General features: G+C 42.7%; 1 protein-coding gene across 3 annotated transcripts in view; it reads right to left on the bottom strand.

Moving 5' to 3' along the window:
* Nucleotides 1-22,325, bottom strand: part of LOC149550633 (putative cyclic nucleotide-gated ion channel 5) — a 334,184-nt gene that overhangs the window by 60,486 nt on the left and 251,373 nt on the right. The window lies entirely within an intron of this gene.

Below are 22,325 nucleotides of genomic sequence, written 5' to 3'. Positions count from 1 at the left end.
AGATATCAACATTATCGTGGTGCTTCCTTTTTAAAAGATTTTGAAAATCATTTGGCACACGATGGTATTATTAGAAGGTGAAAAGACTGGACATCCAAGAAGTAATTTCAAGAATCGGTTACGGAAACTGAACAGCTACTGACGATAGAGAAAGATAAATACATCTTAGCAATGGTGCAAAGGGGATTCGACAGGTTCTTCTGGCAACTACAGACTGTGTGCTGTGGGCAGGGGGAGTTTCTTCAGTTCTGAGGGAAGGGATACAGACTGTGAAGCTGTAGCAGAGCAGAGCTTTATTTGCTAGACTTTGTGTTAGTGATTAAAGGGGATTTTGATTTTGAATGTAATGTAGGAGAGATGGTTTTCATTTCCTGATGCATGTGTAATAGGATCTTTGTAGTCTTTTACAACTTAAAGAGGGGAGGTTTGAAAGACATCTGCAGATTAGAACTTTGAGTCTTTGTAGTTTTCTTTCCACTGATGGTTATGTTGCTGTAACTTTCAGTTTTCTTTAAGTGCATCAGATTTGCTGTTTTCTATATGCATTTGATATCAGGATCTTCTGGAAGCTTTGATTCATCTTTTCTCAAGAGAATGGAGATTGTTCTTTGACTTTTATCCTTTGTAACGCAGTGTACAACAGGTTAACTTTGTGTAATCTGTTGTATTCTATTTTCTTTCTTTTTAGTTCTTAGGTTTCACATCTACTCTGTGTTTATAGGTAAATGTTAGATATCCTTTCGTGCTTTCTGGTAAAAGCACCCACATTTAATTCATTGTAAATCTTGCATGGGGAGCTGTACCCGGTAAAATTCAGAGGAAGGTTATTAGATTAAAATTCAGAGGAAGGTTATTAATCTAATAATAACCTATCCAATTGTTGGTGTTAGTTTGTCCTTTCACTTGGGCATTCAGGGTCGGATTTCCACACATTCTCTCGAAGGACATTCTGTTCACTAACAGTATGCCACGAGGAATACCCATGAAAACCATTTCATGTCTACTTAAAATATCTTGGAGCTCATCATCTTGTAGAGGTGTTCTTTATACCTTTATAAGTTCCGTCGAGATAAAACGATGCGCAGCCCATGCAATGTCATCGTGCCAAAAAATTGCCTCCATCTGATGTGTAGAAACTTCCTTCAGACCTTTATTCACCATTCCTTGGAGGACAACTTTTTTCCCATCAACAACAAAAGTGAAGTCCATCCGTTTGAAACTCTGAGTGTATTCATAGAGTGTTTCCATCCACTGTATCTCAAGAATAACTTCCATGTCAGCAAGGTCCACTATAAGAAATCTTTAGTCACCATGTGATTCGCCATTGTGATACTCAGCTGAGGAACAAGGTGCGTGCAGGGCAAGAAAGTCCCTCCGGCTACTTTGACCTGAAAGTCTGCGTGCGCCTTCATAGGGAGACTTCTCTGTCTTACCAAGGATGAGTTGATGAAATTTAGAGTAGCGATGCTATCCAACATCACCGTAACCCTTTGTCCTTGAAGGGTACCCCGTACATGAGAAATTGTGCACCTCGGGCTGCTAGCCAATGCAATGGCCCCTCCACGCTGTACCAAAGCGGCAATTCTCTCCATATGGTTCAGACTGATGTTGGTGTCCATTATCTTCGGCTGGCATTTCTTCCTATTCGTCCTCATCATCGGACACGATCTCAATGTAATGGATCTTCCCCTTTCTGAGGCATTGATGACCCGGATCCCATGGTCCCTTGCAGTTGAAACACAATTTCTTCCTTCGAAGTTCCTGTCTGGTAGCTTCATCCAACGACGGCTTCTTGTGCGGAGGTTTATCCCTCGGAAACGTCAGCGGTTTAGGATGTAACTTCAAGAGGATGAAGATGATGTCGACGACGATGCCATACTTCGTGCTTTACTGATTGCTTCCGACAGGGTAGCCGGATTGAATCCCTTCAGCCAACCTTTCAGAGGTTCAGTCGGTCCGTCCATGAAGAGCACTACTCGCCTTCTTTCAGAAATGTTCGTGACCAAAACAGAGAGTTTCTGAAATTCTACAATGAACTGATCTACCGATCTAGTTTGTCTCAATTGCGCCAAATCTTTGAAATTGACCTTCAAATCTTTACCATCAATCTCTCTGTGAATTCCGCTTAAGTCTTTATTTGATCATGCCCCAATGTGATGGTACCGTGGTGCCACCATTCATGCGCAACTCCCTCCAAGTGTAATGCGGCAAATTTGATTGCTTCTTCTTCTAGCATAGGATTTAGTTGGAAGTAGGTATTGACTTTCATAACCCACGCTTGTGCTGATATGAACCCGATCTGTCAAATGGAGACAGATTTATCTTACTCAACTTTCTCTTGAGATCATCGTTAAAGTATCCTCTGTTTCCGCCTCCTGAATATCTCATTCTCAAATCTGCGTAATCTTTGTATGATATATCTTCTTCAAGGTTTGCATTCTTCCAGTCTTCTCTCATCTCTTTGAAAGTTGGTTGTCTCCCTCTGTGTTGTGCCTCTGTCCATGGTGGAAAAGTCAGCATGGAAGGTCGGGAGCGTGTTGGTTGAGGGATTGATTTCCCCGACACCGAGTCCGCACTGTGACCATTTTGTTCTCCGCCAACTTCGTGAGAGTTTCTTCCATAAGTCGCTGCGTGTCAATGATCTACGCTTAATTCTTGGCAAGTTCCCTCAAAGGAGCCACAAGTTTGGCAGCGGTCGGTTCCCATTCATCAGCCATTTGATCAACGAAATGTGTCCTTCTCTTTCGGCTATAAACTCTAATTCACTGTCCATAGGCTGGCAGGATCGAAGAGCTCTGATACCATTGTAATGTTCCCGTCCTCCTTTGTAATGTTCTTGTCTTCTTGTTTATCAGACAATGTTAAAAACAATGGTGTGTGTATTCTGCTGAAGAGAATGTATGGATCTGTATGGTCTCAATATCAAGGAATGATGGCGCAAGAAGTCCATACGGGAGGCTTGGTTAGGCCGTACGGCTGCTACCGAATGTGCCATACAGTTGAATTGGTGTAGGCCGTACAATTGGATGGGAACAGCCGTACAGTGAAAGGGAATACTTAAATTTATAAGCCGTATGGTATGATAGGAATGGCCGTACGAATGCTAGATGAAGCTGTACGGTATGGAAAGATGGCCGTACGGATAGAAGAAAGAATAGCACGGTGACGTGGTAAGAATAGTGTACGGAATGTGGAATTTGAGGAGCAATGAAGGTGAATGTACAGTGATGTCGGGATACCACAAAACGCAACAATGAATGATAGTTTATTCACGGATGTGGGGAATGAGCAGCATAGAGAACACACTGTTAGGGATTTGAGACACAATCTTGTTCATACACAGAGAATGTTGATGAAATCCACACAATAATAGAGACTCAAATACAAATATTAATTCCAGAAGAGAATGCTCCAATTTGCCAAAGTTGAACAAAGAATTACATGCAACAACAGAATAAGGTGAGGGTTGAATCCCACCGAAACCGCACGAGCCAAATAGGGAAGATCTTTCATTTCCGAAATGGCGAACACTCTCGAACTCCAACAGGAATTCATACTACAGAGAAATATAATCGAAAGCATACCTAAGACTTCCTACAAGCCATGCTTAAATACCCGTCGGGAAACCATTCTGAGGGTGTACAAAGATAGCTGATGGCGACACAAAAATAAAAATGGGTCCGAGATAAATTAAATCAATCGGCTTGTTACAAAGTTTAATTTATTTTATAACGGGGACATTACATTGTGTTAGTGGGTAGTTAGGAAGTGGGGAGTGTGTCAGTTTGTTTCTAACCAACCGACCCCTTTATGAGCAGATTGATACTTGGACTTTGTACATTCATGTTTTTGGTAATATTAATAAAATAAAACTATTCCTCACCTCCATTAAGATAACATTGTGGTATGGTATATTGGTGAGCCTGATAGTAATAGTTGTATGATATTCTGTAACTTCTAGTAGTAATTGCTCTTTACATTTTTGGCGTTGTTGCTGTATTAGGTGTGAACATGCTGGATATTGAAGGATCAGAAAAGGAGGTACTTCCAATAACAAGGATACAAGCCAAGAAAGCCATGTACCCGGAGGTGACAATGGGAAAAACAAGATTCGAGGAGGCAAAGCAAAATATCCAAAATGAGTTGAGAGGAGAAACAACAGCAAAGCCAGCCAAGACCCCTAGGGGCAAGGGGGTACCTAACATCATAAGGAAAGTATTAGAAACTACCATTCTGGTCTCCATTGGGGAATTACTGAATATCCTACCACAGTTACAAGTCACATTGACACAATGAACACGGCTAGTTGAGAGGATCTCTAGGAGGAACCAACAATAGTAGAACAAGTGGAACCAGAAGTAGTAGAAGGGGTAGAACAAGAAGAAACTTCAGTGGAAAAGGAAGAAAATACCTTATGTACAACAGGTCTAGGGAGAGCGCCAACAGTGGTAGAGATGGAAATTATGGGGTACAAACTCTTGAACACGATAATTGATGGAAGGTCGGGGGTGAATGTTCTATCGGAAGATACTTGGAAGGCAATCGGGAAACCTACCTTGTGGCCGCCCAAATTTCAGCTGGTAGGAGCAAATCAGCATGGCATCAAACCGATTGGCACCTTGATAGGGCAAAAGGTAATAATAGGAACCCAACAATTTGTTTTAGATTTTGTGGTTATTACCTTAGTGAAGAAAGGATATGATGCTTTATTAGGGAGGTGATGGCTAGTAGTAGCAAAAGCCAATCACAACTGGAAACGAAACACCCTCTCTATTGAATCAGAGGGAGGGAAGTACACCATAGATCTCAAAAACTAGTCAGTAAGTCAGGACTTGGCATCTCACTCTGAAGAAGAAGAGTATGAAGGGATGGAACCTGACGAGGAAGGAGTATTCAGGTTGGGAGAGTACTTGGAGGATGACATAGACTCCCTTAAAGGTTTATTTCATTCGTAGATGGGCAATTATGAAGTCTTCCAAGCAGATTTCAACATATTACAAATACAAGAATCAGAGGAATGATACTCGGAAGGGTATACGGAGTACAAAGGTGTAACGGCCTTGAACACGACACCTACCCACATTTTTGACCAAAAAGTGGAATACAAAGAGGCTAGCTTCCAGGCCTTAAACCTAGGAGAAGTAGGGCAAAGCAAAGAAATCTTTATAGGTGATGATTGGGATCCTGTGCTTAAAGCGGCAGTCCTCAGAATCTTTATGGAATAGAGAGAGGTTTTTGCATGGACATACAAGGACTTGAAAGGAGTACAGCCTGAGGTGTGTGTCCACCGGATTCCACTCATACCTGGAGCAAGACCAGTGCGGAAACGGCCTTATAGAATGAATAGAAACTATGCGAAGCGAGTAGGAGAGGAAATCATAAAGATGCTGGATGCAGGGATAATATTTAAAGTTCAGACAAGCGAATGGGTTTCTCCTATTGTAATATCACTCAAGAAAGATGGTACTCAAATTCGGATGTGTAGATTTCAAAAGTTTAAATGCGGTGACCATAAAAGACCCATTTCCCATTCCATTTACAGACAACATTTTAGAAGAAGTAGCTGGCCATGAGATGTACTCTTTTATGGATGAATTTTCCGGGTATAACCAGATTAGTATTACGGAGGAGGATAAGCTGAAAACTACATTTGTAGTGGAAGATGGGGTATATGCTTATAATAGGATGCCTTTTAGACTATGCAATGCATCGACTACCTTCTAGCGAATTATATTACACATTTTTCATGGTATGTCAGTAGGAAATTTTAAAGCATTCCTTGATGATTGGTCAGTTTACGGCGAAAAGGAACACCACCTTAAAATTATTGGAGAATGCCTAGAGAAATGTCGGAGAGCGAGACTGGCGCTCAATCCTAAGAAATGCCGGTTCATGGTCCCACACGGCAGACTTCTGGGACATCTAGTATGTAAAGAAGGCTTAAAGACAGATCCAGACAAAATAAGGGTAATTTTGGAAATGGAGGCTCCCAAGAATGTGATAGGTATCAAATCTTTTCTAGGGCATGTTGGGTATTATCGGCAATTCATCAAAGGATTCGCTGAAGTATCACTTCCGCTGGAAAAGTTAACTAGGAAAGGGGAACAGTTTGAATGGAAGGAGCAGGAAGACGCCTTTCAAGAACTCAAAAAAAGACTTGTGGAAGCACCTATCCTTATCTATCTTGATTGGGACAAGGAATTTCGGGTTCATGTAGATGCATCCAACTATGCTATAAGGGCCACCTTGGCCCAAACAGGGAAGGGTGGGTTGGATCACCTTGTATATTTTGCTAGCAGGCTTTTGTCAAAAGCGGAACGGAACTACAGTACCATAGAGAGGCAAGCACTTGGTATGGTCTATGCAGTCCAAAAATTTAGGCACTATCTACTTGCTACCCCTTTTACATTTTTTGTTGACCACCAAGCATTAATGTATTTAGTGAACAAACCAGTAATTCAAGGAAGAGTAAGTCGGTGGCTAATTTTGTTACAAGAATTTATATTCAAAATTATAGTGAAACCCGAAAAAAATCATGTAACTGTTGATCAATTGTCTTGCATCAAGTCAGGAGAAGCCGCTGGTGGTAGGATAAATGAGGATCTTCCAGATGCTCACCTTTTTCAGATTGCAGTGTTACTGGCATGGTATGAACAAATTGGCTAGTACTTGTCCACAACTACATTTCCTTGCGAGATCCCCCTAGCAGAACGGAGAAAAATTGCCTTAAAAACCTATACATTTCAGTTAATTGAAGGGTTGTACAAACTTGGACCAGATGGAATCCTCAGACTATGTGTAATGGAGGAAAAGATCCTAAGGGTTTTCAAAGAATCCCATGAAGGAGTGGCAAGAGGCCATATGGGACTAGATACCACTGCATGAAAAGTGCTCTTGGTAGGACTATGGTGGCCCACATTGTATGCTGATGCCAAGAAATGAGTACTAAGCTATGACACATACCAGTGAGTAGGCAAGCCGCTCAAAAGGGACTTCATGCCATTGTTTCTATCTCAATCACAGGAATTATTTGAAAGGTGGGGACTGGACTTTGTGGGTCCTCTACTGGCTAGTCAAACTCATCAATGCAAATATATAGTGGTGGCCACGGAATACCCAACCAAATGGATAAAGTTACGGGCCTTACCAGACAATACTACCCTTAGTACTGCCAAATTCCTCTATGAACAGATAGTCACCCGATTTAGGATCCCGTTGTAGCTCACCAGTGATCCCGTTGAAATCCTACAATGTTGGGTACAAATGACACATGCTTTGGTTTTTCTCATGATGGCATACATACTTCATCTTCGAGTTTGTCATCTACATCCATTGATATGGCAGTGGTATCCTTGTTGATTGGTGATTCCATAGTCTTTGATTCCTTATGGACTAGTGGCTGTCCATGCTAGAATCATTTACTACTTGACTTGGCATTTACTACATCCATGATTCAGTATGAGGGCATTGAGGAGTGTTTCTTTGGAACATTTGTTGTTTGGAATTGGTATGATGACGTCTATGATATCATTCGAGTTGCTGGTCAGAATTATAGCAGCATTGTTAGGTGGTCATGTGGGTTGGAATACTGGTTTATGGGAGTTCACTTTCACACCTTGCTGGTCTACTTCATTGTATGTATGTTTCCTGGAGTGCGGTTGAGATACTTCTTCATCTCATTCAGTACATTTGATATTTTGGTTTGGGATCCGGGCCCTGGTCTCATTGATACATTGGTGCTTCAGGGTCCTAATGAATTGCTTTACAACTTGTGGTTCACTAATATTTATATCAGAGTGACGAAGCGTCAGCATGGTGGTTCCCTTTTGAGGCAGATTTGGAATCTTGGAATCACTTGGATTTGCAGTTCAATAGTTGAGGATGTGGAAGCCAATGTAGGCTTATTAGAGTTTCCGTCTTTAGTGTTCCAGTTTGGTTCTTTCAGAGAGTAGTTCATTGAGGAGTTGACAGAGTTGGTATAGTATTTGATTGCTCTTCCTTCAACGGGTTTTTAGGAGGTTACTTGTTTGGGTGCAGTGCAGGACACTGTTTATAGAAGATGGAACTACAAACCTTGCAGGATGGCTTGGGACCCTGGGATCATTCTTGGTTATGGTATGGACTTGCCTGATGTTTGTGGAGTTGGATTGACATTGCTTGAGGACAAGCAATCTTTGGGAAGGGAGGATTGTCATGTCCCCAATTTCTGCCCTTCCTTAGTGACAACATTTCTAGCAGGGTTGGTCTATTATCTGGTTCCCATAGGCCAGCAGAGTGTAGAGGGAACCAACCCAGGGACTTTGAGAGTCATGCATGAGCTTCCCAAGTAGTTTGGAGCAGTAGACAACAGTTTCCTACAATTTAGGAGGGATTCCTAATTTGTAGGGATTGACTAGGAGTTGTCTAGGAGGTATTTGGAGACCTCGGCGAACGTTTTGGAGACTTAGAGTGCATCTCTTATTTTTTAGGAGGCATTCCTATTTTTTAGGAGGAACTCCCAGTTCAGTGACAATTCTCTCAGAGGTACACATAGCAGGGGAGTCATTGGGACTCAACTTTGGTTGATTGGGGCTGTCTCCTACTTTTTAGGAGCATCCCCAGATTTTAGGGATGGACTACCAGTTGACACATCTTGTCCGGCATCAGTCATATACATGTGACAAGGTCAGATTCATGTTTGATTGGTCATTTTGGGCCTTTTGGGACCGTTTGGGAAATATTTTAATATATTTAAATATTTCCTAAGTTGGTGATTAAATAAATTAAATAAGGTTAAGTTTTAGCCATTTTGGAGTAATAAGGAGTTTTTTGGCCTCATCTGGATGCACATCCTATGGTGTGATAGCTCGTTGGAAAGGTCTCAAAATTCTCTAAATCTTTCTCTTTGGTCTCAAGGCATTTCAGTGAATGGAATTCTATCTATGAGGAAAAAAGGTTATTTTCTAGTAAGATGACTACTTTAAAATAAGAAATTATAACATTTTCACTATGCAACACCACTTGGAGACAATTAGGGTTCGATTTGCAATTGAGAGGGGTTTATAAGGAGATGGAAGCTTCATTCTAAGATCATCTTTTGCATATTGAAAAACTTGTTTTTGTGAATTGGCTCTGAGAGAGCAATTCTTCATCTGGGATGCAAACCCCAGGTTCTGGATTGGCTGGGACGTAGCCCTCAGCAGTTATTGGCCTTGGATTCTTCAGACAGTGTGCGTTGCTATCAGGGATAGAGTACACCATTCTTTATTGTGGATTCAAGTTGCAGATTTATGGTTTCAGCGTTACAGATTGATTCTTTCAGCTGGAACGTGATTCCTTGCAGTCTTACGGCTGCCATTTGCAGCAGTTTGGCATCATTGTTGGATTCTCCTCTCATGTTTATTGTTCATTATTCATTACTATTGTGAAAACTATCAAAAAACACAAAACAAAAACAAAACCTTCTGCAACTTCTGTCTATTCTCAAAGACCATCAAAGAAATCACAGGAAAATATAGTTTATTAATTTAAAAACTACAACAGATCAGCAAGGGCATCTATCAGGGATCTTTCACTCACGGCTAGCAGTCACACCTTTGATATTGCTCTTTGGCTGTTGCCAATAGTGGATGGCCTATCCCAAGGAGAAATTTACAACTGGGCTCACCTCCTTTCTAATAGATTGTGGGAATTTCTGTAGTTGTGGCATAAGGCTTTCTACATGCCCCATCATGCAGTGGCTTTGTTCTTGGAGGCAGTTCGGCTTCATCAAAGACTACATCACGACTATACAGGAGACGAGTCGTCTCAGTGCCTAACAAGCGGTAGGTTTTGTAAAGACTAGTGTATCCAACAAGCATGAGTTTTCGACTCTTGGTATCCAACTTGGTGCATGATATATCTGGGGATCTAAACATAGGCAAGATAGCCAAAAACCTCCTGGTGACTAATTTTGGGCTTGCGACCTGACCAAGCCTCCTTCGGAGTCTTACCTTTAACTGCCACAATGTGAACGGTTCAAAAGGTAGACTACAGTGTTAACTGCTTTTGCCAAAAACTTTTTCGAAACATGTCTGTATTCGAGCATGGATTTGGCCATCTTGCTGATTGTTATGTTTTGACATTCAATTACATTGTTCTGTTGTGGTGTGTGGGGTGTGGTTAACCGACACTTGATGCCATGAATATCACAGAAGCTAGAGACTTCAGTAGAACGAAATTCCCCACCATTATCTATCCTAAGAGCAATAATAGATTTCCTTGACTCTTTCAAATAGAGGTTATAACCTTTGAGGTATAGTAAACACGTTTGATTTCTTGTAAGAAAAAAAACCCACATATTTCTACTAAAATCATCAACAAACAACAAAAAATACTTGGACCCAAGAACAGAAGGAGTAGCCATAGGGCCGCAGATATCGACATGAATAAGCTTAAGTATCTAAGAAGTGCACCATAAATTGCCATAGGAAAGGTGTGCCATGTTGCTTCCCAGCCTGATATGCATCAGAAACTCCAAGCTGAGTCTAAATCTCTAGCAAACCACGAACAAGCTCTTATCGAGCAAGTTGAGAGAGATAATGCACATTTGAGTGCTCATATTGCTGATGCCAAAGTGAGCGGACAAAAGACCGCCAAGCAGCGATAACTAGCTTATGAGAACCACTAGAATGAACAAGTTTGAAGAGACCATGATCATCAAGGCCAACTGCAACAATAGACTAGGTATCCCTATCAGTGATGGTGCTTGATGTGAACTAAAGGTGATATCCAACCGTGGAGGATGTTGCAACATCTAACTTAGAGTAGATTGATTTCCATTGCTAGAACATAGTACACATCAAGGAAAACTAGATCCTTCTCACCAGATTGAATCTGAATGTTGTCTTTGGTGATAGCAGTGTACTCTTCCCCTACACCAAAAATAACTGAATCTATAAATGACTGGTAGTCAGTCAACCGGTCTTTGTGGTGGGTGAAATGACGAGAAGCATTTGAATCAATGTACCAGGCAAATAACTTCACATAATCTGGGGGTCTTTTAGCTATGAAGGCGTAAAAGGTAGATTTGGTCTGCTCAGTGTGCTCTACATTTTTCGCTTTGAGCTGCGAACCACATTGCTTAGCTTGGGCAGCTAAATGTTTTCGGCATTCAACCTTTATGTGACCATACTTGTGGTAATAGTTGCATTGAATGTTCTTTTTCTTGGTATCTTCTGATGCTGGAGCAGAGGACTTTTGCTGAAACACTGTTGTGAATGAGACTTCTTTTTATTCTTCTAAAAGGATTTAACAACAAAGCGTTACCCTGTGGAGATGGAGTTGGAACTGCTATTGAACTCTTGTTTCCACTGATCTTGCTGAAGTAGAAGTGAGCAAAGATCTATGAACTTCAGATCAACACCAGTAGAAGTGATGTTGAGATACTCGATAAAATGCTTTTAGGACTTGGGTAAACCTTTGAGGGTTATTACCACAATGTCCTCTTCCTCCATCTTGTGTCCAAGGGCAAACAACAGATCATGGATATCCTGAATCTTATTCACATGTTCCTTGAGCGACTTCTGATCATCCATGACAATAGAAAACAAAGAGTTCTTGAGAAAGAAGGCCTTCCTTTTGTTTTAAGTCTCATGTAGTTTCTTGAGATGCTCCCATATCTCGATAGTTGTCTTGCTAGATGGAATTTGAGGGAGCTGATCATCAGCTACGGATAATTTGAGAAGCATCATCGCCTCTCGATTATTTTGATCCCATGTATTTTGATCAGTACCAGTTGTAGTCGGATACTACATAGTACCCAAAACAATCTGATAGTACATAGAACAATAAGGATAATGATCATCCTTCGATAACTTAAATTAGAATCATACATAGAAGGAATCAAAACCATGCCTGATAATGAACTAGATAAACAATATGGAAAAGACATACATAATAATAAAACCATGAAAATTATTATAGATGTTGTGAAGGATCACATTCTTCCGAGTATATCAAAATTAACAACTGCGTATGATATGTTCATAACTATTCAAAACACATATGAGATCAAGAATACAAGTAGACTGCTTAGCTTGAAACAACAACTTCTGCATATCAAGATGAATAAAGGAGAAACAATTACATCATATTTTATCAGAATTTCAGAATTGAAAGATCAACTTTCAACTATAGGAAATAATGTAGATGATCTGGAATTATCCTTAATAGCCCTTAAAGGGTTGCCAACTTCTTGGGAATCCTTTATTCAAGGGATTAGTGCACTGCCTGTTCTACCAAAATTTGATCAACTTAGAAATGGCTACACTTAGGAAGAATCAAGATTAATTACAAGAGGGACCACTCCAAATAAAGATGAGGAAATTCAAGCTCTACATACAAACACAAACAATAAAAGAAAGAATAGACATTGAAGAATAATCAAACCTTCAAGAAAAGAGGTATGTCTAAATACAATACTACAAGTGTGATAAATTTGGACACACTCACATGTATTGCCCAAAAAAAGGAAAACTCACGTCTCTATAGTTGAAGTCAATGAAGTTGAAAATTCACTATCATTCTTAGCCTTGTCAAGTGAACTAAACACTAAAAAGAATACATCGATAATTGATAGTGTAGCTTCTATACACATATTTGGATTCAGAGAGCAGTTTCAAACCTTTGAAGGACACTCAACTGAGGAATTTAGAATTGGGGATGACTCCACCTATCTAGTCAAAGGAATTGGAACCTATTCGATACAATTGAAAACCGGAGTTACCCTGCAACTAAGAGATGTACTGTTTGTACCAGGAATCAAGAGGAATTTGGTCTCCATCTTTCGTCTAATGTTTTGGCGAGAGAGGTCAAAGTAGTACTCATGGTCCCTGACTAGCCTCCTATTATGAGATAGCGACATTTGGACATGCTAGGCGGCCAAAAAGCCACACAAAAGAGGTCTAGATAGGAGATAGATGCCAACTTAGGTCCAAGGGATATGGATAGTGGGCGCTAGGAGACGTCCGAGGATGAGAATGAGACAAAAGAGGACGAAGATGAGAAGCTGGAGGTGATTTCAGCAACCCGACTGTTATTTCCATGGCCCATGTTGTCCAACAGAACTCATTTGATACCCATTACCACTACTGCCCTTGACCCGACATTTGGTCAAGTTAGAGCAACGATAGATATGACTCCATTTACAGTGACGATGGTGAGGCTTCCAACAGTGGTTGAGACTGCAGTGATGGAGACCACTCCTAAGACAGTATCAACCACGACAACAGAGAGCATTGTAGCAAATGTTGATATGCCTCAGACAGTCGAAAGTTTGGTCGGGAATATGACAAAAGGAGTTGGGGAGATTGCCACTGGATTACAGGAGCAGGTCCGATTGGAGGTGATTGGGTCGGATGCTGTGGTGACTCTGGATACTGCATTATTAGTTGATCCAATAGGAGGTAGTCCTGGGGTTAGCATGGATGTAAGTAGTCCGGAGCAAGAACATCATGCAGTGTCAGCCGACTGGATTGTCGTCGGTGTTTCTGTAGCCGACGGAGTGGTTGTCGTCGGTGTTTCTGTAGCCGACGGGTAAATAGTCTGTAGCGGACATAATGTTTGTGGCCGACGGACTCTTTCGGTAAGGTTCGGCGAATAGTATTTATATCCCGTTTGGGATCATTGTATCTCATCTTCTACTATTTCATCTTATTAAGCATAATGTAATGTTTTGGCATATGCAAATAATCTAGAGAATTTTGCTGTTCATGTTCCATTGTCTGTATGCGTTCATTTATTTTACCTTTACAGTAAACATTTGGCGCCGTTGCCTTATGAATCTGGAAGGTGGGAGGAATGAAGATTAATGCCAAATCAGCTTAACAAGGATCAAAATAAGGCCAAGGGAAAAGATAGAATCCGTACTGCGCAAGAAAATCTAATTCTGGCACAACAAGCCGAGCGCCGAAGGAGATTTCAAAAGATTGCTGACGGAAATCGGAGCGCTGAAGAATTATTGGAGGAAACTCGGCAGCAAGTGGAATTGGTGGAAGAAGCACGGGAGGAGTTTTTGAATTTGTGTTCGGCGAGGGAAGAGAATCCAGACGGAAGAGCATTGACTCGCATGGCTCGGAGTGCCGACGGAGCAAGAGCGTGGAGTGAACTCTTCGTCCGGGATACACTTCCACGAGAGACAACTTCACTAGATCCTTTTTCTTCACCAAGGTTCACAGCTGTTGAGATCGCCGGTGTTGAAGTACAGATCGCCGGTGTGGGAGTGTAGTCCGCCGATGTGGAAGTGCAGACTGCCGATGTGGGAGACCAGTCCGCCGGTGTGGGAGTGCAGACCACCGTTGTGGGAGTAAATAGCGCCAGTGTTACAGGACCGAGCAACGCCTGTTTACAGAAACCAATCGTGATGGCAGGACCAAAAGAGAAATCACTGAAGTTTGATGGCGATGGTACGGCCGATCCCATTTGACATTGCAAAACATGTGAAACGATGTGGAGGGCAAATGGGATAACTAATGAAGACGACTGGATGCAGCAATTTCCGGCAACCCTACGGGGTGTGGCAATTGACTGGTTTACTAGTACAAATCCACAGAAGCTGGACAGTTGGAATAACATTAAAAAAGAGTTTTTGGCCGAATTTTAACTGCTGCGAGACGATAATGAAATTGTAGCAGAGATCTTCAATACCAAGCAAGGAAAGAACGAAACTGTCCGCGTTTACGCCAGAAAATTAAAAGATCTGATAAACAAAATGGAGAATAAGTCGGCGGATGGACTTCAGGAAAGGTGGTTCGTAGAAGGTCTACGCGCTAACCTGCGGAAGAAAATGAAAATTGTGTTGCCATTGTCATACACGGAAGCCTATAACAGAGCATTGAATCTCGAAAGTGAGCACAAGACAAAGAAGAAGAAGACTAGTTCCTCTGATTCTGATGACGACGAGCCATCCGACGAAGATAGCAGCGACGATGAAGGCAATAGTAAGAAGGTCCGCGCCTTGCAGAAGGACATGATCCGCATGATGGAGTTTAAAAACATGCAAAAGGAACCGAAAGGTAGTGAGCTATGGTGCACGGAGTGTAAGACCGACGGTCACACTAAAGGATCTTGTCCAAAGAACCAATTCTGTGACATTTGTCAGATCATGGGCCACTTGACAAAGGAATGCCCTTTTAACATGAAAACCAGAGGATCTCCATAGGTGCTTCTTACACAGGCAACTTCCCCATCAGGAGGGAATGGAAATGCAAACATTGATGGTGCCACTTCGGGTGGGTACAGGAATAATAGCAGAGGGCAAAATAACAACAATGAGAACAATAACAATAGTAATGGCAGCCTAAGTCGAATCCAGTATGATGCAAACGGACGGCCAATCGTTCAATGCCAAGCATGTAATTTGTGGGGTCATTTTGCGTGGGATTGTACAGCGGCAAACACATCGAAATTATTATGCAGATGGTGCGGACCCGGCGACCATGAATATGCCAAGTGCCCAAAGTCGGGAGTAAATTTGATCACTGTCGGCACGGATGAAGAGGAGATTCTGGCAATTGCGTGGAGGCAAGCAAAACTACCGGCGGAGGAAAACAGAAGATTGGGGGAAGCGCAGGCGGAAATTGGAAAGGCATCATTGGCAGAGACATCTCAATTGAAGGACATCACCGACACCTTGGCAAGGAACTTCGCGGAACAAAACATTGTACGACAGATCTTACAAACGGAGATACCGGTTAAGATAAGCGACCTTCTCACAATGCCCCAATTACAGACGGCCATTCTGAATCATACACCATTTTCGAAAGCAACGAAGGACACAGGAAGGGATAGTAGGGAAGTGACGCAATAGATCCGATGCTGCTGGCACTCATAACTGGAAGGCATCCGGTGGTTGTCGAGATGGCGATTTTGGGACATGTTCTAACAGACACAATTGTTGACGGAGGCTCCGGCGTGAATGTGTTGCCGGAGGATACTTGGAAGAAGTTGGGAAAGCCGACGCCGTGGCCACCTACGTTCCAGTTGCTCACGGCAGACCAGCACGGGATCAAACTGTTGGGAACCTTAAGGGCTAAATCGGTAACTATTGGAACACAACCATTTTTATTGGACTTCGTGGTCATTCCATTGAAAAGAAAAGGATATGATGCTATTCTGGGACGGACTTGGTGCGTGCAAGCAAAAGTAAAACATGATTGGAAACGAAATACCCTATCAATGGAGCGCGGAGGCAAAATATTCATAATTGACCTGCACACACAAATGGTAGGTGAGGAGGCAGCATTGTCAGACTCAGAAGGTGAAGGCGACAGTGACGACGAAGGAAATGACGACGAAGGAAAGAGGAGAATGGAACCAGACGAAGGAGTATTGACACTAGGAGGATCAAATGACGACGACCTAGACTCGGTGAATGGCCTTTACCACTGGCAAATAGAAGACTACGAACTCTTTCCGAGTTGTAACATGTTAAGGGTCGACAAAGGGGGGAAAATAGAGGAAAATGAATGTCCGAAGGAATATAGAGAAGCAAATGACGCAAAGGAGGTTACGGCTGAAGAAGGGAAGGACATACAATACAAACCCAGATAAAAGAAAAATTCCACCATCCGAGACACGGTGAACAGACCGCACAGGAAGAAAAGAATGCATCGCACCATAAAATTACTTCAATGGTGCCGACAACAAGGAAATAAGCTAGATGTGTGACGACCGCACGCATAGTGGGCGACGAAGGTGACACAAAACAGACAAAGCGTGGCATGACAAACTCAACAGGTTTCAATAGGGGCAATTGGTATTCAAGTACGTCGATCGGAATGAAATCAAACAGGAAAGGTTTAAGGCAAGATGGGTTGGACCATATTAGATCCGAGAGGTCGGCGACAATCGACTGATAAAGTTGGGGACGTTGGACGAGCAAGAGGTACCTCACGCAGTGAACGGATCCAATTTGAAAATATACCGTGCCAGGAAGTCTTCGTCGCCATTGTAGAAGGATTAGATGACTTCCTCGTTGTCGTTGTTGCACAATGGCGAAGCTTGGAGGCAAAATTGAGGTGCTGTATGTTTCGGAAAAAAAAGAAAAGAAAAGAAAAGAAAAAAGAAGTCCCGCAGGCAGAGTCTGTCTGCGGGTGAAAAAAGCCCTCTGTAGAGTTTGTCCATGGGTTAAAAGAGAAGTCCCGCGGGCAGAGTCTGTCCGCGAGTGAAAAAGAAGCCCCGCGGGCAGAGTCTGTTCGCAGGTGAAAAAAAAATGCCTCGCGGGTAGAGTCTGTCCACGGGTTAAAAAAGAGTTTCGTGGGCAGAAAACAAAACAAATCCAGCGCACTTGCGTTATTGATGATTTTTAATGCTCTCCGTGGGAAAGGAAAACAAAACCGGCTAAGTGTTGTACGCTTATGAAGATTGCAAGAGGAACTACGTGAGTTTCTTTGGCGCCGTCGAATCTTTCTCTTGTGCAAGCGTGAGCTTTCATTCGGCGGAATCAAGGAGCTCATCAATCGCGGAGGCAAAAAATTATCTCCCGTGGAAGTAGATGCAGTTTTGTTATCGCATTCGGCTGTTGCTCAAGCGGTGGCGTTTGCTCTGCCGGATGAGAAATACGGCGAAAAGATAAATGCGGCAGTGGGTCCTCAAGAAAGCGTGACTTTGAGTGGTGAAGATATAATAACACACTATAAGAAGAATTTGGCGGCATTTAAGATTCCCAAGAAAGGTTTTTTGTGATGGATTCGCTCCTTAAAGCGACGAGTAATGAATGAAAGCGTAGGGACTGGTGAAGGGCTGTACGGAGCATCGGCCTGTGAATGGGAGGCCATTGAAGGATAAAGGCTTCCGTAATGTATTCGAGATCTGGTTAGAATTGATATTGCATGAGATTCGGAAGTAGAGGGCCTTGCAGTAGAACGGTTCAATACATCGGTTTGAAGGGAAAGAGGAGGTCTTTTTCGATTGAGTGGACAGTTCATGCATCCGTCGCTCTGTCACACATCCGGCGCTCTTTGGGACTCCTCCATTGTGCTAACATCACCTGCACCATACAATTTCTGACAATTGAATGGGTGATTTATATTTCTCATTTTGAGGTGGCCCAGCAGACGACTCTTTGTCATGCCAATAAATTTGATAAGCTAGTTTTTCTCGCCCACGGAAGGGATTGTGCCAACAGTTTTTCGCGGAAGGTAGTTTAGCCGGCACTTCATTTGTTTGCCATAGGAGCAAGGGGCGACTATATAAGGAAGAAGATGCCATTTTTTTTGGCATGGAATCAGCAGGCAAACGAAAGCCGTGGAAGAGTCAGCTAGCGACTAATATGGAAAATAATTCAACAGTTTTGGCATCGGGGATTCGAGTTGCAGGTCCCTCGACTTCTAGTAGCAAGAAGCAGAAGACCAAGGAGGAACTCACTTATCTCACCGTCCAGTTCGAGTCTTAGCGGAAGCGAATGCCGGAGGTGGTGGCAGAACTCCGAAGCGGACCAGATTAAGTAGATTTTGATGCGGGCACAGGTACATTGGGCCATCCAGCTTCCCATTTTCTCCATCCGATTGTTCGAATTAGTATTGCACACCATGATAAAGACATATAGCCCGCGGAGCAGAACAAGTACATTCATGTACAAGTAGCAGCAGATGACGGTGTCCTTTAAACCTAGGGATTTCACTAGGGTTTTTGGCATCCCTGGCCCCGAAGGGAGGAAAGTGGAAATCAAGAACCATAAACTCTCACGGGAACGGAAGGAGCATTGGATATAGTGTGCCGGGATCTTACAATCGTGGAAAGGGACGCAAGGGTTCAAGGGTCAACGTGCAGAGGGCTTCGTAGAGACTTTATTTGAGAGGGTCACTGGCGGTGCATCATGGACATCATCAAGAGCAGGTTGACAGGTGCCACTTGAGCTTTAGATATAGCATTGCCGTAGGTTGTGTTTATGAATGGTATCATGCAGGGAGTGGTATATGATTGGGCCTCAGTACTTGCCGACAGGATGGAGGAATTCATGACGCTTCAGCACCGAACATTTTTTATGCCGCACCATGCCATTGGGCTGTTCCTGGAGGCTGCAGCTAGCTAGATACCACTGGATGATTTTGAGGCTCCTTTGAGGGGCAAGTTGGCGGACGGGGAGCCTCCCATATTCTATTGGTGCCATTTGGATGGTGGAACAACAGCGAGCCAGAAGAGAGTACTCTGAGGACTGGACACTTCCGGAGATACAGATAGTGGACGGGAGGACACTTCGGAAAATGACGGGGCTGAGTCCGTGGAAGAGGAGAAGAGCACGTCGGCGAAAGTTGGTGGTGAGGCAGTAGGTAGTGGGTCCACATTCTTTACCCCTCCTCAGCTGTTAACTTCGGCGCACTTGACTACTTGCACATCAGTCATTCCCCCGTTTGGCCAGCGCCATGCCCTGGTCGTGATGACCCCTCCGACAGTGGCAGAAGTTGTCCCGTGGGCAGTGACGGAGATGGTCCCACAGACAGCGACAGGTGTTCCGCAAACAGTCGCCGAGATATTGCCGATGGTTGTAGCGAAGGTGATTCCAATTGTACCAGCGGAGCAAGTGTCACAACCAGATGTCGTTACTGTCGCAGTCTCACAGAGAGCACAGTTGCCACCGCCAGAGCTTGAGCCTCAAGTTTGTTTGGATGTCATTGATTGTGATGTAGTTGTCATTGTTTTGTCGTCTTTTTTAGCAGAGGCCGAGTCAGCCCAGCCAGTACAGGAGGAGAACATGGAGCCTGCGCAGTCAGAGCAACCAGAGGTGATGGATAGAGCTAGTGTGTTTTTGAGGCAACAGTTCCGACTCACTCCTGCCAAGCGGATTCGTCCATTCAGTCTCCTAGGCGTTCAGGAACATCACCAACAGTACCAGCTCAAGAGGGAATGCCACATGTCGTGGTTGGGCCAACAGCAAAGGAGGCGACACCGAATGTGGGCATGGCTCCCGCTGATGAGGAGGAGAATAGTGATGCGGAATGGTCATTGGAGGACTTCGCCAAGGAGGATTACGGGTCGGATGAGGATAGATGCAGGGATTACCTCAGGACTATGAAGTCTGCGTTGAAGAAGGGACACGATGTGGCAATTCAAGCTCTGACTCGGCGGAGAGAGTGGCATTTGATTCCAGCATATATTCGTGGGGTTTGTCCTCAACGATTTCAGACTTGTTTTGTGGATAGAGGTTGGCCGGTGATTGAGACACCAGAGATGTTGGCAGATTGGGCCATAGAGCTAGAGTTGGGACCGTGTGACACTCTGTTGATGAAGTTGGCACATGAGATTGTGGGATTGTACAAGGAGGTTTACTATGCTCGGCGGCGTGCAGAGGCGGACAGGGCAGCAGATAGTATTGCATCTCAGAGATCTTTGGCAGTTGAGAGGGAGGCAAGAGAAAAGTTAGCCGTGGACTTGGCCAACCAGCAGACAGCATGGGCAGCGAAGCGGGCAGCACTATTGAGGGTCATGGCAGCTGTAGTGCAGGACAGGAATGTGGCTAGGCGAGATGCGGAAGCGGCGGTCCAGGATAAGGATGCGGTTGAGCACGAGTTGCAGTTAGCCAAGAGGCAAGCTATGGATGCTGCGCTTCTTCTGAAGGAAGAGGTCGAGGTTAATTCTTAGATTTAGACAGATCTACGTTCACAGTCTACTCTTACAAATGCTACCCAAAACTGATATGGAAATCACAGCAAATACAAGAACCCTTGGCATTCAAGATCTAAATCCAACACACTAATTATGATGCAAATCGAACAATCTGGGATATCCAAAATTACCAAACTCCAATTTGTAGACTATACCCTCGCTCAACAATAGAGATAATTGAAAACGAATTAAAACTAAATTCTTCAGTAAGTCAGTCGCTTCTCAGCCACAGTAGACACAGTATGAGAAGTCTCTTCAATTTAGATTGAAAATTAAATCAATACCACTTTACCTCAGCTATGGATTGATGAAAAAACTCAGTCTCAAGCCGTTATACTTCAACAAGAGCACATAAAATCAGAACTTCAAGAAATGTCACAAAGACGGCAAAGCAAAATAAGCTAATTAAATGATCAGATGTTTTTCTCAACAATTGGGATCATATTTATAATCTCCAAATGGCACAAGTTTCCGAAATGAACTCCACCTAAGAAGCTTCCTCATCACAACATTATAATATAACAAAGTGTCATTGTAATATAATTTATTAATTTCTTTTGGCTCCAAAAATGACCTTTTCCACCATTACTCAAAATTTGGACACACAAGGCCATTGTTTCTTGTTCCCACAAATTTAAAACTTTTCGTCTCGGTTCCAACGAGCTATGATACTGAGGTGACCAACCAACAACATCAACAAAAATAGCAACCTAAACATATTTAGATGAACAATAATAATAATTCACCCGTCTTGCGAAAAAAATTGAAGAAGCATCAGAATCAAAATATGACAACACCAAAGTGATCCTGATGATGACAGGTGATGAATGAAGCTGACAAAGTGACTTACTATAAATAGATGCTTCCTCCAAAATTCTTGGAGCCCAAACTAGAAGCCTGAAATAAAAACCAAGAGCATCACATGTAAAGTGCCTTGACAATTTTTGAAGTTTTATCCCTGTTTTTCTACCTTAGGAATTTTGTCAAACACTTCCCTTGCAGCCTTAGATTGCTGATGTTTGTTGTTTTGCTTTGATCTTTGAATGACAATGATATTGATGAATTCAAATGATTGCAAAATAACTAATTGGAAATCAAAGTGATATGCAACTTCCTTTTATTATTTTCCAAATGCAAGTACATGGAATTTTGATGTAAAATGCACAGCTACAGCCAAGAGGTACTTTCACAAACACTTGGCATGCATCCTATGAATGACTATGCAATGAGACATTTTTACAAACATTTGGCATACAAACTGAACAGCTGAACTAAGTTGATTTTCCTTCGATACTTCAATGTTTATAATGACTAAATATTTTGGTAACAAAAAGACATATTACTTGTCAAATGTATCCATCTACAATTGCCAAATGTAAATACCAAAAGAACCTGGAATAAGTAGCTGAGATGACGTGCTTTTTGGCTTTGCTTTTTTCGGACTACTTTTTCGGCTCTGCTTTTTCACTTTTCTTTTTTGGATCCGCTGTGAAAACTGAAACCTTTCTCCTTGCCAACTGATGTCAAAAATTAGATGCACCGGCTGAAAAAAATCACTTAATATTATCTCCCAATTAATCACAAATGAATTGGTTGAATACCAATTCCTCCACTCCCAACTAGGGTTGATATCTCACAACCAAAATTGGCACCTTAGAGTCTTCAAACCCTCAGGCAAGCATGCAAGCACTAAGGCTCTCAGC

Source organism: Cupressus sempervirens, chromosome 7 (assembly GCF_028749045.1).
Source record: "Cupressus sempervirens isolate cs-2001-9-10 chromosome 7, ASM2874904v1, whole genome shotgun sequence".
Lineage (NCBI taxonomy): Eukaryota > Viridiplantae > Streptophyta > Pinopsida > Cupressales > Cupressaceae > Cupressus > Cupressus sempervirens.
Note: the sequence above shows the minus strand (reverse complement) of the source record. Positions and strands in the feature narration are given on the sequence as shown.